This window comes from Conger conger, chromosome 2, assembly GCF_963514075.1.
Source record: "Conger conger chromosome 2, fConCon1.1, whole genome shotgun sequence".
Classification (NCBI taxonomy): Eukaryota; Metazoa; Chordata; class Actinopteri; order Anguilliformes; family Congridae; genus Conger; species Conger conger.
The window spans coordinates 78,632,050-78,644,639 of NC_083761.1; the positions used below are offsets into that span (position 1 = coordinate 78,632,050).

The window sequence follows — 12,590 nt, forward strand, 5'->3', positions numbered from 1 at the left end:
TCCTTATCTTTGTTGTACATTACATTACATTACATTATTGGCATTTGGCAGACGCTCTTATCCAGAGCGACGTACAGTTGATTAGACTAAGCAGGAGACAATCCTCCCCTGGAGCAATGCAGGGTTAAGGGCCTTGCTCAAGGGCCCAATGGCTGTGCAGATCTTATTGTGGCTACACCAGGATTAGAACCACCGACCTTGCGTGTCCCAGTCGTTTACCCTAACCACTACGCTACAGGCCGCCCTACAGGTACAGGTAGCAGTTGAAATTGTACTTCCCTCTAGGGTCTTTCAGCGAACTTATCCCTGGTTATGGGTATGCACTTTGTTGTACATCGCTCTGGATAAGAGTGTCTGCCAAATGCCAATAAGGTCCGAAGATCCGAAAATTGTGTTACAATTCATGTTGACATGTTCATGTTCAAAACAAATTGTAAACTAGTGTTTACAATTTGTGTGATTCTAAATTTTAAATTGCTCATTTGTGTGAGCAAATTACAACCAACATATGATTCTGACCAACTTACTTATTATTGTAGCTGAGTTTGTGCTGAAAACAAAGATATGAAACCCATTGGAATCAGTTGATTAAAGTTGATTAAAATGACAGAAATGTCAGAGCATGGCAGTCACCAGTTTTGCTCATTTTGCCCTCAGAACCCACTTCTGAAGAACAATCCTCACGATTGACCTCATTTATAAAAAAGTAAAGATCTTGCAGTCACATGCAAAGCACCAAAATATGAAAATAAGTCAACTTAATTGATCAGTTGAACACACACAGTTTTTACAGATGAACCGACAGTTGCTTTCATTATGTAATCCACAGTCAGAGCTTTTGCAGAAATACAAGGACAAAAGGTGAGCTCTTCTGTGTTGGCAGGCAGTAGCCGACATTGGCAGATGGAGAGTGTGAGCAGGAGTAATGATGAGAGGAGAGAGGAGCACTCTGAGCAGCAGCAGGACTGCAACCCCAGCGATAGTGTGGCCGCAATCCAAGCAATGGAGCCGCCATGTTCAATGATACTTGCACTTACACACGGGCAATTTAGACTCCAATCAGCCCAACCTGCATGTTTTTGGACTGTGGGAGGAAACTGAAGTACCCGGAGGAAACCCATTCACCCCCCGCGCGGCATCCGAGAATTGTTTAGCTAAAACTCCCTAAACCGAAACCCATTTATTCTCAACGGTAGTCCTTAACCACTACGGATGCGATATATTTTCGGTCACCGCGTTGAACCCGACGGAGCCGTGACGCTATTTCCCGTTTTTCGCCGCGGCCAATGAGAAGACGGGAAGAGCGACGAGCTTGATCGGATTTTATTGATATTTTATTTGCGTTTACATTTTTAAACCGACCGAACCGAAGATTCCTTTTGACCATTTCCATCGTCAGGACTAAAGAATCGCGACTTAAATCGTCTGGATCGCCGCTTTTTATCCTGTCGTCAGTCAGTCTACTTACTAAGGTAAGTTACCTCCTCTGATAGCAACACGACGTTAATTTATTGTGAACGTAATTTATTGTTAACCTTTCGTCGCGCAAATGGAAAGTGTCACAACGTTTAAGAAAAGCTACTTTTGAATAATGTCGATGGGAAAAGTTTTGGGAGTTAGCTGGGTAGCTAGTAGTGGGAGTCATTTGTAAAGTTAACTTTTATGGTATCTAGGGTCGCTGTTCACAGCAGCTGTGGGGGTAACGTTACTACGAAGTTAGATTACTACGACGGGGTAGCGATTATTATTGTTATTATTATTGGCACTTTTTGTACACCCGTTTCATCCTACAGATGTAATAGTACATACAAATATCACATTTACAAGTTCAGCTTGTGTGGTCTAAGCTGCTCTGACTTTTAATTTTAATAATCTTTTTGTACAAAAGATTTTTAACCTGTCAAATATGGTTATTTCTCATGAACAATTATGATTTGGATGTCCTCTGAGCAATGTCTTGTCTATTTCTTCAGCTTCAGCACCTGCTGCAGTCTCCATAGCACCAACTAAGTCTAGAGGCAGAGGTATGGAGAGGCTATCCTCTCATAACAAATATTGTATTACCTTGGTTTGTTTTTTTGGCTATGTTCTGGCTGTGTTCTTTACTTTCTCTTGTGTTCTATTAAGAGAGAACCTTGCAATGTCAAACATCTTTTAATGGATTGGCGAGTTTACAGATGTAATCTCTGAAATATAGCATTTATAAAAAGGGATATAAATGGTATCAGAATGTGAGCTTGACTCTTTCCAATGTGACTTTTTCCTTCAGAGCTGAGTGGTCCCACATCAACAGTGTCCAGAGGCAGTCCTGTATATGTGCATGTCTCCTCGTTGCATGGTAAATATATTCATAACCATTACATAATTTTACTTGTGTCACAGTCAGGTCTAGAACCCAGGTCTCTGGTGTCCTAGTCAGAGACCAATCCCCTAAACCAAGGAATGACTGAATAACAGGTGGGTTAAACAAGACAATTAGGCAGTGAAACAAAAATCAAATAGTGACACCTAGTGGATTACAACCAAAAGTTCAACAATGTGACACTTGTTTATGCTGAAATTAGATCCTAACATAGATTTTTTTGCCTGAATAGCTTCTCCTGCACCATGTACAGCCTCCAAAAGTCATGTGTTCGTGGAGCTCACTGAAGCAGTAGCGCAAAGTATTGTGTCAGCTCTTAGATACTTTGTTAATTTAGTGTTTTAAGTCAGTAACCCCATACTTTGTGTTTTGTAGCAGTAATACAGCCAGCAACAACTTCTCCCCCTCCGGCTCCACTCCCTGGTGTGCCTGGCAAGTACATATACTGCCCGGCTAAGGTATTTTCACAATACCAAGCACAAGGCATGGCAAGGAAGATGACCTGGAGTGAGTTTCAGACCACTGCCTTTTATGAAAAGGAGAAACAAAGATCAATTATCTTGATCAGCTGAGAGAGGAAAATGAAGCACAAACGTATGCACACACAGACATGCGCATGTACGCACACACACACACACACACACTACACACACACACACACACACATACACACTTGCACGCACGCACGCACACACGCACACACACTCGCATGCACGCACGCAAACACACACAGACATGCGCATGTACACACACACACGCACACACACAGATACACACAGTTCTTCCAAGAACATTGGAACATTGTAAAATGCCTTTTTTTGGTACAGGTTTATATACTTGTTTCAGTCCCTTTGTTTAAGTGTATGTTTGTGTTGTTGCTGCACTTTTTTTTTTTACATAGATGTTGCATACCTAGTAATTAAAGAATTTGTATTGTATACGGGTGTCTTCATGTATGTGTGTATTGGGTACTGTATCAGGATGTGTAAGTGTGTCTGTTAATATCAGTGAAATTAATAAATTATGTCTGTATTAAAGCAATTAGTCCAGTGTTGCTATGTGTAGGAATTTGGTCCTTCATGAAGTAAAACTTGTAGTCCAAAATTCAGATCAATAACAATTTATTAATACAGCAAAAATAGTCTTAATTACACTATGAAGCGTATCATTTCAATCATAAAATCATGTTGTATTAGAATTAGCTTTGACGCCCCAAACCTCCTGAAGTAAAATGCTGATATAAAATGCAGGTACCTGTCCCTGATGAGGTGACAGGCAGATGAATATGCATTATTTTGTATGCATGTGATGTGGAAAGAAACCAAATGGCCATTGTCACCAATCTCCTGTTTCACACCCATCTACCACCCTGGCATCCTCCCTGGTGGTGCACTGAAGCAGGAAATATATTCTTCTTGATGATATTAATTTTTCCTTTTTATTTTTATTTTACTGAACTAAACTTTTTATCTTGAACCACTTTTTGGAATATAACCAATCAACTAAGAACATTTTGATTTAAATTATCAAAATAAAATGACCTTTAAGAGAGTCATGCTCTTTGTGCAGTTGAAGGTGGTTTTATCAATGAAATAATTGTTAGGCCTAATTATCTCTTAGGCCTGTATAAAATCACTGAATCATAAATGATTATGCTCATGATTTATCGCAGAGCATTAGAATATCAAATATCTAATGAGTGTCAGGACCTCAAAGGAATTAGTCTTCCTTTGTTTATTAGCAAATTATGGAATTATACAAAACAAATATTAAATGAAAATTATTTTATTAGTACCTGTACTTGACGCACTTGGCAGACTGCTTAATGTTTATTTGTCTCATTATGAGGTGTAAAAAAAGGAATCTTTTTAACTGAAAAATTATGTTTATCTGCTGGAACAGCATTTGTCACAGATACAGGCAATGCACTCTGAATTCAGTGGACTATGAGGAAGGAATGGCTTTGAATACCCTTTTCAGGCTGTTATCTGAGGGGGGAAACAAATGTACATTCCAAAGACAGGAATCGTACTCAAAACTAGAATTGAGTATTACACCTATCAGTGACGACGTATTGTCACTTTATATTTATATATTTTCCTTTTTATAAGTTGCTGTAAATGGTTATTGTATAACATCACTTGAGTGGATCGCATTAACTTAAAAAGGTGAAGTTTATAATGTTTAAATAACAGCCAGATCATATTTGTTGAAATAAGGGTTTGGATTCAAACCCTAATTTCAAGAGAGGGGTCACCTTAGGTCAAAAAATCTGTTACAGCGATTCGCGACTGGCCCCCGCAGGGAGAACATGGAGACCCCGCACAGAGAGGCCCCAGCCGACGGGGATTCGAACCCAGGACCTCCTTGCTGTGAGGCGGCAGTGCTACCCACTGCACTGTCTGTGCCGCCTCTTTTATTTCTTGTTACGTTTAATTTTCATGTCATGTTGCGTTTCATGTTTACTTGTTATGATGCATTTTCTAGTCTTGTCATGTCACGTTATATAGTTTATTCATGTCACGATTTATGTTGTTTCATCTTATGTTCCGTTCATTGTTTAGCATACACTTTTGTATCTTTCTTCAACCCTTGCATTCATACTTTCTCTCTCTCTCCCTTTCTGTCACTCACACCCTAATTGTTTAAATTTCTTACGAATCTACTATCTTTAGCCCCCCCCCCCCCCCCCACACCCTTTTTACCCCATACATATTATACATATTCCCTTAATATGCAGCAACTTAAAAAAAAAAAAAAAAAAAAAGATATTGCATGCATTCCCGTCCACTCTTTCTTTAGTTTTCAGTAAAATAAATAAGGGATAAATAAAATACAGAGGAGTCATGTTTTAATCTAATCATAGAGTGTGATTATGAGATTATGGCCCAAATCTAAGCAAGTCTGAGCAGGGACTAATGCCCTACATCATGTGTGCACTGACCCAGCAGGGGCTAATGCTAATGCCCTACAGCATGTGTGCACTGACCCAGCAGGGGCTAATGCTAATGCCCTACAGCATGTGTGCACTGACCCAGCAGGGGCTAATGCTAATGCACTACAGCATGTGTGCACTGACCCAGCAGGGGCTAATGCTAATGCCCTACAGCATGTGTGCACTGACCCAGCAGGGGCTAATGCACTACAGCATGTGTGCACTGACCCAGCAGGGGCTAATGCTAATGCCCTACAGCATGTGTGCACTGACCCAGCAGGGGCTAATGCTAATGCGCTACAGCATGTGTGCACTGACCCAGCAGGGGCTAATGCCCTACAGCATGTGTGCACTGACCCAGCAGGGGCTAATGCTAATGCCCTACAGCATGTGTGCACTGACCCAGCAGGGGCTAATGCTAATGCACTACAGCTTGCAGCATGAATGCACAGATTACATTTACAGATGGCCCATCAGGTACAAAGACAAAGAACATTGAGAGATATCTGACCCCCCACCCCCAGGCCACCCACCTCTATTCTGCATACTTACGTACGTGAGTGCACTGTTTTTACAGTGTGCATCTGCACCACTAAAAACTCCTAGGAGAGGGGACACAGGTGGGGGGACAGAAAGAAAGAAAGAAAGAAAGAGAGAAAGAGGGGTTTGAAAGATATACAGCAAAAAAGATAGATATACTGAATGAGAGTGTTTCTGAGAGAGGGGGCAGAGAAAAGAGGGGAGAGAAATAAGCATGCGGAGAGACAGTGAGAATATTACACTCCACTAACATTAAAACAACACCCAAAATACAGTGTCATTTTACACCACATTTCATTTTCATTAGGTGACTTTGGCTCTGGTGGTAAGAGCAGTCGTCGGCAGTCAGAGGGTTGCCGGTTCAAATCCCACCCTGGATCTGTCGAAGTGCCCCTGAGCAAGACACCTAAACCCCGAATGCTCCTGATGAGCTGGTTGCTGCCTTGCATGGCAGTTAATCGCCGTTGGTGTGTGAGCGTGTGTGAGCGTGTGTATGAATGGTTGAATGAGAAGCATCCATTGTATGGCACTGTATAAATGGCAATCATTTACCATTTTTCTTTGAAAGGTTTCATAGGCCGTTGAAAGATTACCAGTAAGGGAGGGCTGCCCAACCCTGTTCCTGGAGGGCTGCTATCAGGAAAGCACACCTCATTCAACAGCTGGAGATCCTATGGCACTTAGTATAATAGTTAGTAGAATCAGGTCTGCAAAATTAGTTTTGAAATGAAAACTGACAGGCTGGTTGATATCCAGCAACAGGGGTGGGCAGCCCGGCACTGAAGGGGAAACAGCAGCTCACTGCTGACAGTCCATGATCTGTGTCTTCATCTGAGAGCAAATTTAGTGGCCGCTGTTCCTTTCCAGATAAATGCTGCGCTCTGCTGGTTGCTCGAGGACAGTGAACTGCAGGGTGCAGGAAGCCTGCGGCAGTCTGTTAATGCTGTTAGTGCTTTCCATGAGCCATGAGCCCAGTGTGTCTGTGCTGCATCTTCCCATGAGCCCAGTGTGTGTCTGTGCTGCATCTTTCCATGAGCCCAGTGTGTCTGTGCTGCATCTTTCCATGAGCCCAGTCTGTCTGTGCTGCATCTTTCCATGAGTCATGAGCCCAGTGTGTGTTAGTGCTGCATTTTTCCATGAGCCACAAGCCATGCTGGAACCCTATTGTTTGCCTTCTGTCTTTTTTTGTAACTATTATTTTTCTCCACTAAACCTGAATGGGCAGAAAACAAACCAAAAAATATTTAATATTATTATAGAGCTACGAAACGTGGCAGGTGGGCTCCCTTATTCTGCCACTACTCGGGTTATCCTACTGAGGGCTTTTGGACACATGTTGGCACTGTAACACAGAAATTTAGAAATTTCCTGAACCATTTGTTCAAAAGTCAGAGGCAAAATTATTTTTCCCAGATTCCTTGGCCAAACAAAATGTATATTCCATATTTAATTTTTTCCAACATCTAGAATTTTTAAAAAGAACATTTTTGCTTCTTCTTGTACAGATTTGATGTAATTTAATCAAATTTGATATAAATTATGCTGGGAATAATTACTTTTTTTATGCAAAGTGTTTGTCCGTGAAATGTCAATTCAATGTTGTGGATGTGGCCATTTTTTCTGAAACATCTGTAACTCGTGGACCCTTTATCTGATCCTCACTGATCCTGGTACACATATGTAGGCCATGATTTTTTGGAAATATGCCAATTTTGACAAATTTGGTATAATTTGGCCATTAGCGGGGGCTATAGCAAATATGCAGGTTTTCAAAGAGAGGCTATGGTTAATGGAAAATCAGTAGATCCTACATTTTCATATGAAATAATTTCTTAAGGTTATGTTCCACCACAAACACACATTTGGTCTTCCAGCTTAATTCAGAGGTACATACATTTATTTTTTCATGAGGCATGCACTTGAAAAGATAAATTCTGACAAAATATGTAAATTAGCTCCCTATTATTAGATACTTTATTCAGAAATTCTGAAATAAAGAATTGGGTCATTAATCAAAAGACAAGTGCAGCTTCATCGTCATAAAAATAAATCAAATAGCATAATAATTTGAGAGGCAGTACCTTTTTCGTACTTTGGACGCCACTACATTGGAAAACTGAAAATGGGACTCAAGGTGAAACAGGTGCAGGTGATAATGGGGAACAGGTGCTGATGACCTGCAGCAGAGGAGAGCTTTCTATAGATCCCAGACATTTGTTTGCATCTATGTTAGTCATGATGATGGTATGCTGAATTATCTACAGATTACATTTTATATAATCGGGGAATGCATTTGTACTTTTGAATCTTCGATGAAAAACCAGTGTAGTACTTTTTATGGATTATGTCTGTTCCCTGGTGGTGTATTGTGAATGTGCAGGTTGTTCAATGAATGATTATCTACTGTCCACACACTTAATCACAATGGCTTTGAGAGAGAGAGAGACAGAGAGAGAGAGAGAGAGAGAGAGAGATTCATTCATTCATTCATTCATGAATTCATTCATTCATTATCCTAACCTGTTTATCCTGAACAGGGTCGCAGGGGGGCTGGAGCCTATCCCAACATACATTGGGCGAAAGGCAGGAATACACCCTAGACAGCTCGCCAGTCCATCACATTCACTCACACACTCATACCTATGGGCAATTTAGACTCTCCAATCAGCCTAACCTGCATGTCTTTGGACTGTGGGAGGAAACCGGAGTACCCGGAGGAAACCCACGCAGACACAGGGAGAACATGCAAACTCCGCACAGAGAGGCCCCGGCCGATGGGGATTCAAACCCAAGACTTCCTGCTGGCGCGCGGAAGCCGCGGATAGTTAAGCTTAACTTTCCTTAACTTTTCCCATTCATTCTCAACGGAAGTTCTTAACACTTCGGATGCAATATATTCTTGGCCGCACGTTCATATCGCGGCGCTGTTCCGAGCGAAATGAATGACGTCTTTTCAGTGCGGATTCCTTAATTACACGAAATCGGATGGCGCGATTCATTTCCATGGGCGCCGACGCACGTTTCAGTAAGTCTATCTAAATAATTATTTTACTACTGACGGGTCCTTGAATGATATTAATGTTGTTGAGGTATTCCCACAATATTTCCAATAAAATTGTCTGTAGTTTAATTAGTTACTGCGATGTATTATTGTTACATCGATCACCGATCACATGTCCGATCACCACTTCATTTCCTTCTCCATCCCCCTTGCTCCTCTGCCTCCCTCTCCTTCTCTCACCCCCACTGTTTATGTCCGATGTAACCTCCGCTCTCTATCACCCTCCTCCCTTGCCCCCAGAGTCACCGCTTCTCTCCCTCCTCTTGAATCCTTCTCCGAACTACCCACTGACTCTGCATCTTCCGCCCTGCTTTCCTCTCTCTCCTCAGCCCTTGACACTCTCTGTCCTCTTGTCTCCCGGCCTGCTCGATCCTCCCCTCCCAGCCCATGGGTTTCTGACCTTCTACGTTCATCCAGGTCCAGCCTACGTGCAGCTGAGAGGAAGTGGAGGAAATCAAAAGACCCATCGGACCGGTCTTCCTACCAGTCTCTCCTGGCGGAATTCTCCTCCGCTATCACCATTGCCAAAATAAATTACTTCCAAACAAAAATCCTGAATTCCACTTCTAACCCGTCAACTGTTCTCCATTTTCTCCTCTCTCCTCAACCCACCATCTCAGTCCTCCCTCACTGCTGATGACTTTGCAGTATTCTTTGACGAGAAGGTTGCAGATATCCGCAGCACCTTCGCGACCACCACCTCTGTGCCTGCCTCCCTTTCTGTGCCTGCCCCCTGCTTCTCCTCTTTCTGTCCCCTTACAGATGCTGATGTGTCTCACCTCCTGCTCTCCCACCGCCCTACTACTTGTGCCCTGTACCCCATCCCCTCAAACCTCCTTCAGGCAATCACACCTGACATCCTTCCGTTTGTCACCTTCCTCTCACAGAATATCCTGCCGGACCCCCACCAGTCCGGCAGTCCATCCTCTTAGCCTTCGTGGCATCTACAGGGATCTGTGGCACAGTGGATTAAATCGTATCCCTCTGGCCGGTCCTCCCAGGTGTTCTGGGCTGGAGGAGTGTCAACCCCTCACCCCCTTGTTACTCAGTCCTCGGACCCCTCCTCTTCTCCATTTACATGAGATCCCTTGGCCCTGTTATCTCTGCTCATGGCATCTCATATCATTGTTATGCCGATGACACCCAACTCTTTCTCTCCTTCCCCCCATCAGACACACAGGTCTCTACCCATATCTCCACCTGCCTGAGAGACATCCAGAGCTGGATGGGCAACCACCATCAAAAGCTCAACCCAGGTAAGACGGAGGTAATCTTCATCCCTGCTCTAACCTCTCCCGTCTCCGATTTTTCCATCTCACTAGGGGATACCACAGTGACCTCATCCCCTAGTGCAAGAAACCTTGGAGTGGTGATGGACAACAGGCTGTCCTTCTCTGAGAACATCGCTATGGTGACCCGGGCGTGCAGGTTCTTCCTGTACAACATCCGGCGAATCCGACCCTTTCTCACCACCTACTCCACTCAGCTCCTTGTTAAAGCAATGGTCCTGTCCTGCCTGGACTATTGCAATTCTCTGCTGGCTGGTCTTCCTGCATCTGCCATCAGACCCCTACAACTGATCCAGAATGCTGCAGCCCGTCTAGTATTCAATGTTCCCAGACATTCACATGTCACCCCCCTGCTTAGCAACCTCCACTGGCTGCCTGTTATGGCTCGCATCAAATTTAAAACTTTGGTGCTCGCATACCAGGCAGTTAAGGGATCAGCCCCTGTATATATTCAATCCCTTATCAAGACCTATACACCTCCGTTCTGCCACTTTGTGCTGTGGCATGCTAGTTTGGAAGTTGATTGTACTCTTCAAGGGTTCTGATTATCTGTATGTTTACACTAGGACCTGGAACTGTACTGTCCTCTCAGGTCCTCTTCGCACCTATACTTGCCATGTAATGGAATGGAATGTAATGTTATTTTGAATGTTCCAATTGTTCGTTTTTTTAATGTGGGAAAATTACAGGTAAACGGGATAATGTCTCTGCATGTCTGTTTCTCAACATCGTAGCCAGCTACATTAACATGCTATCACATTGTGGTTTAAAATATCACCGTCATTAATAGTATTGCCACTGTATATTCACTGTGTCATGAAGGCTTAGACATAAAATGTATTATTGTTACTCTTATTTCACTGCTATTATAAAAGCAATAAGTACCGCCAATGCCAATTGTTTATTGTCATAGGCCTAACTTACTGTAATTCAGACATCTTATTTTGGTCTATATTCCTTTATTTACCATTAATATATTATTGTTGTTGTTGTTGTTAACTTGCCCAAATTATGTAGTTGCCCAGCTAAGTACTTAAATAATACAGTAGTTTCCACAATAATTATATTATACAATATTTACACCTTACATTTTTTACATTTACATTTTAGTCATTTGGCAGACGCTTTTAATCCAAAGCGACTTACAAGTGCATAGGTTCTACCATAAGTCAGAGCATCACATCCAGAAACTAGCAAAATACACAGGAAATGCTGTTCTAAACATAGTTGTCATCAGAAGTGCATTTCTTTTCTTTTTTTTGGGGGTGGGGGGTTAGACAAGGATAGGGATATCAGAAAGGAGGGGCAGGGGAAATCAGGAGGGAGGACTAAGGTAGAGTTTGAAAAGGTGGGTTTTGAGTCTGCGTCGAAATAGGGGGAGGGATTCTGCTGTTCTGACAGTGGTAGGCAAGTCATTCCACCACTGAGGAACCAGAACGGAAAACAGGCGTGAACGTGCAGCTCGACCGCCAGGTGCACGTAGACAGACACGTAGCCAGGTAACACCTGTGTTACCTTCAATTATATGAATGTAGAGTAAATACATATACTTATTGTTTTTTCTTTGCTTAGTACAATAATGACTGTAATGCCAGGCATTACAGTATAATTAGGCACACATCCTAATGTTACTTTGATATCTCCAGGTGATCAGCATGTGGAGGCGTGTACATTTTCTCCCAGGTAGGCTACAGATGTACTTCTGAAGAGGTCTGTGAAGTCAAGTCCTTGGCAAAATCGGAACAATACCAGTACTTAACACCAGTCCTGAGAAGCTTCAGGAGATCCAGCAGTTGTGGCAGCATCTGACTGTTGGGAGATGGGCTGTGTGCGTGCCAGTTGTCACCTTCCCTCCTGCCCTGGTTATTCCACCTGCCCCAGTCCCAAGCCCAGTCTCCTTTAATACCTGTGCACATCAACCCTGCTAATATTGTTACAAACAGCAATATACAGTTATTCATTTCTATTTTTGTTGCTGTTGTTGTGTTTATATGTTCATAATAATTGTAATATCCCTTCGTAATGCTTGGGACAAAAACATTAATTTAGCTCAGTACACCACAATTTTATATTCATAAACAAACGATTCAAAGTGCAAGTTCTCATATTTTATTAAAGGGTATTTTTATGCATTCTGGTTTCACCATGTAGACATGACAGCACTTTTTATACATAATCCCCCATTTCTGGGCACCATAATGTTTGGGACATATTTATGTGATGTAAATGATAGTCATGTTTACTGCGTATTTTTTGTATGCATGACTGGTTAAAATCTGTGACCCACTGAGACATTACTTTTGCATCAGTAGTGTGAGTGAGTGGATGTGTGAAAAGCATGCTGAAGCAATGTTGTCTGATGCAAACCCAAAAAGAACCAACAGGTACGTGGGCAGAGAGTAC

General features: G+C 42.4%; 1 long non-coding RNA gene across 1 annotated transcript; it reads left to right on the forward strand.

Annotated features, from left to right (window-relative positions):
- Nucleotides 1–1,349: 1,349 nt before the first annotated feature.
- Nucleotides 1,350–2,988, forward strand: LOC133112742 (uncharacterized). The gene is made up of 4 exons (XR_009705504.1): nucleotides 1,350–1,472; nucleotides 1,974–2,024; nucleotides 2,270–2,338; nucleotides 2,738–2,988. It is a non-coding gene; the product is annotated as an uncharacterized LOC133112742 (long non-coding RNA).
- The last annotated feature ends 9,602 nt before the right edge of the window (nucleotides 2,989–12,590 follow it).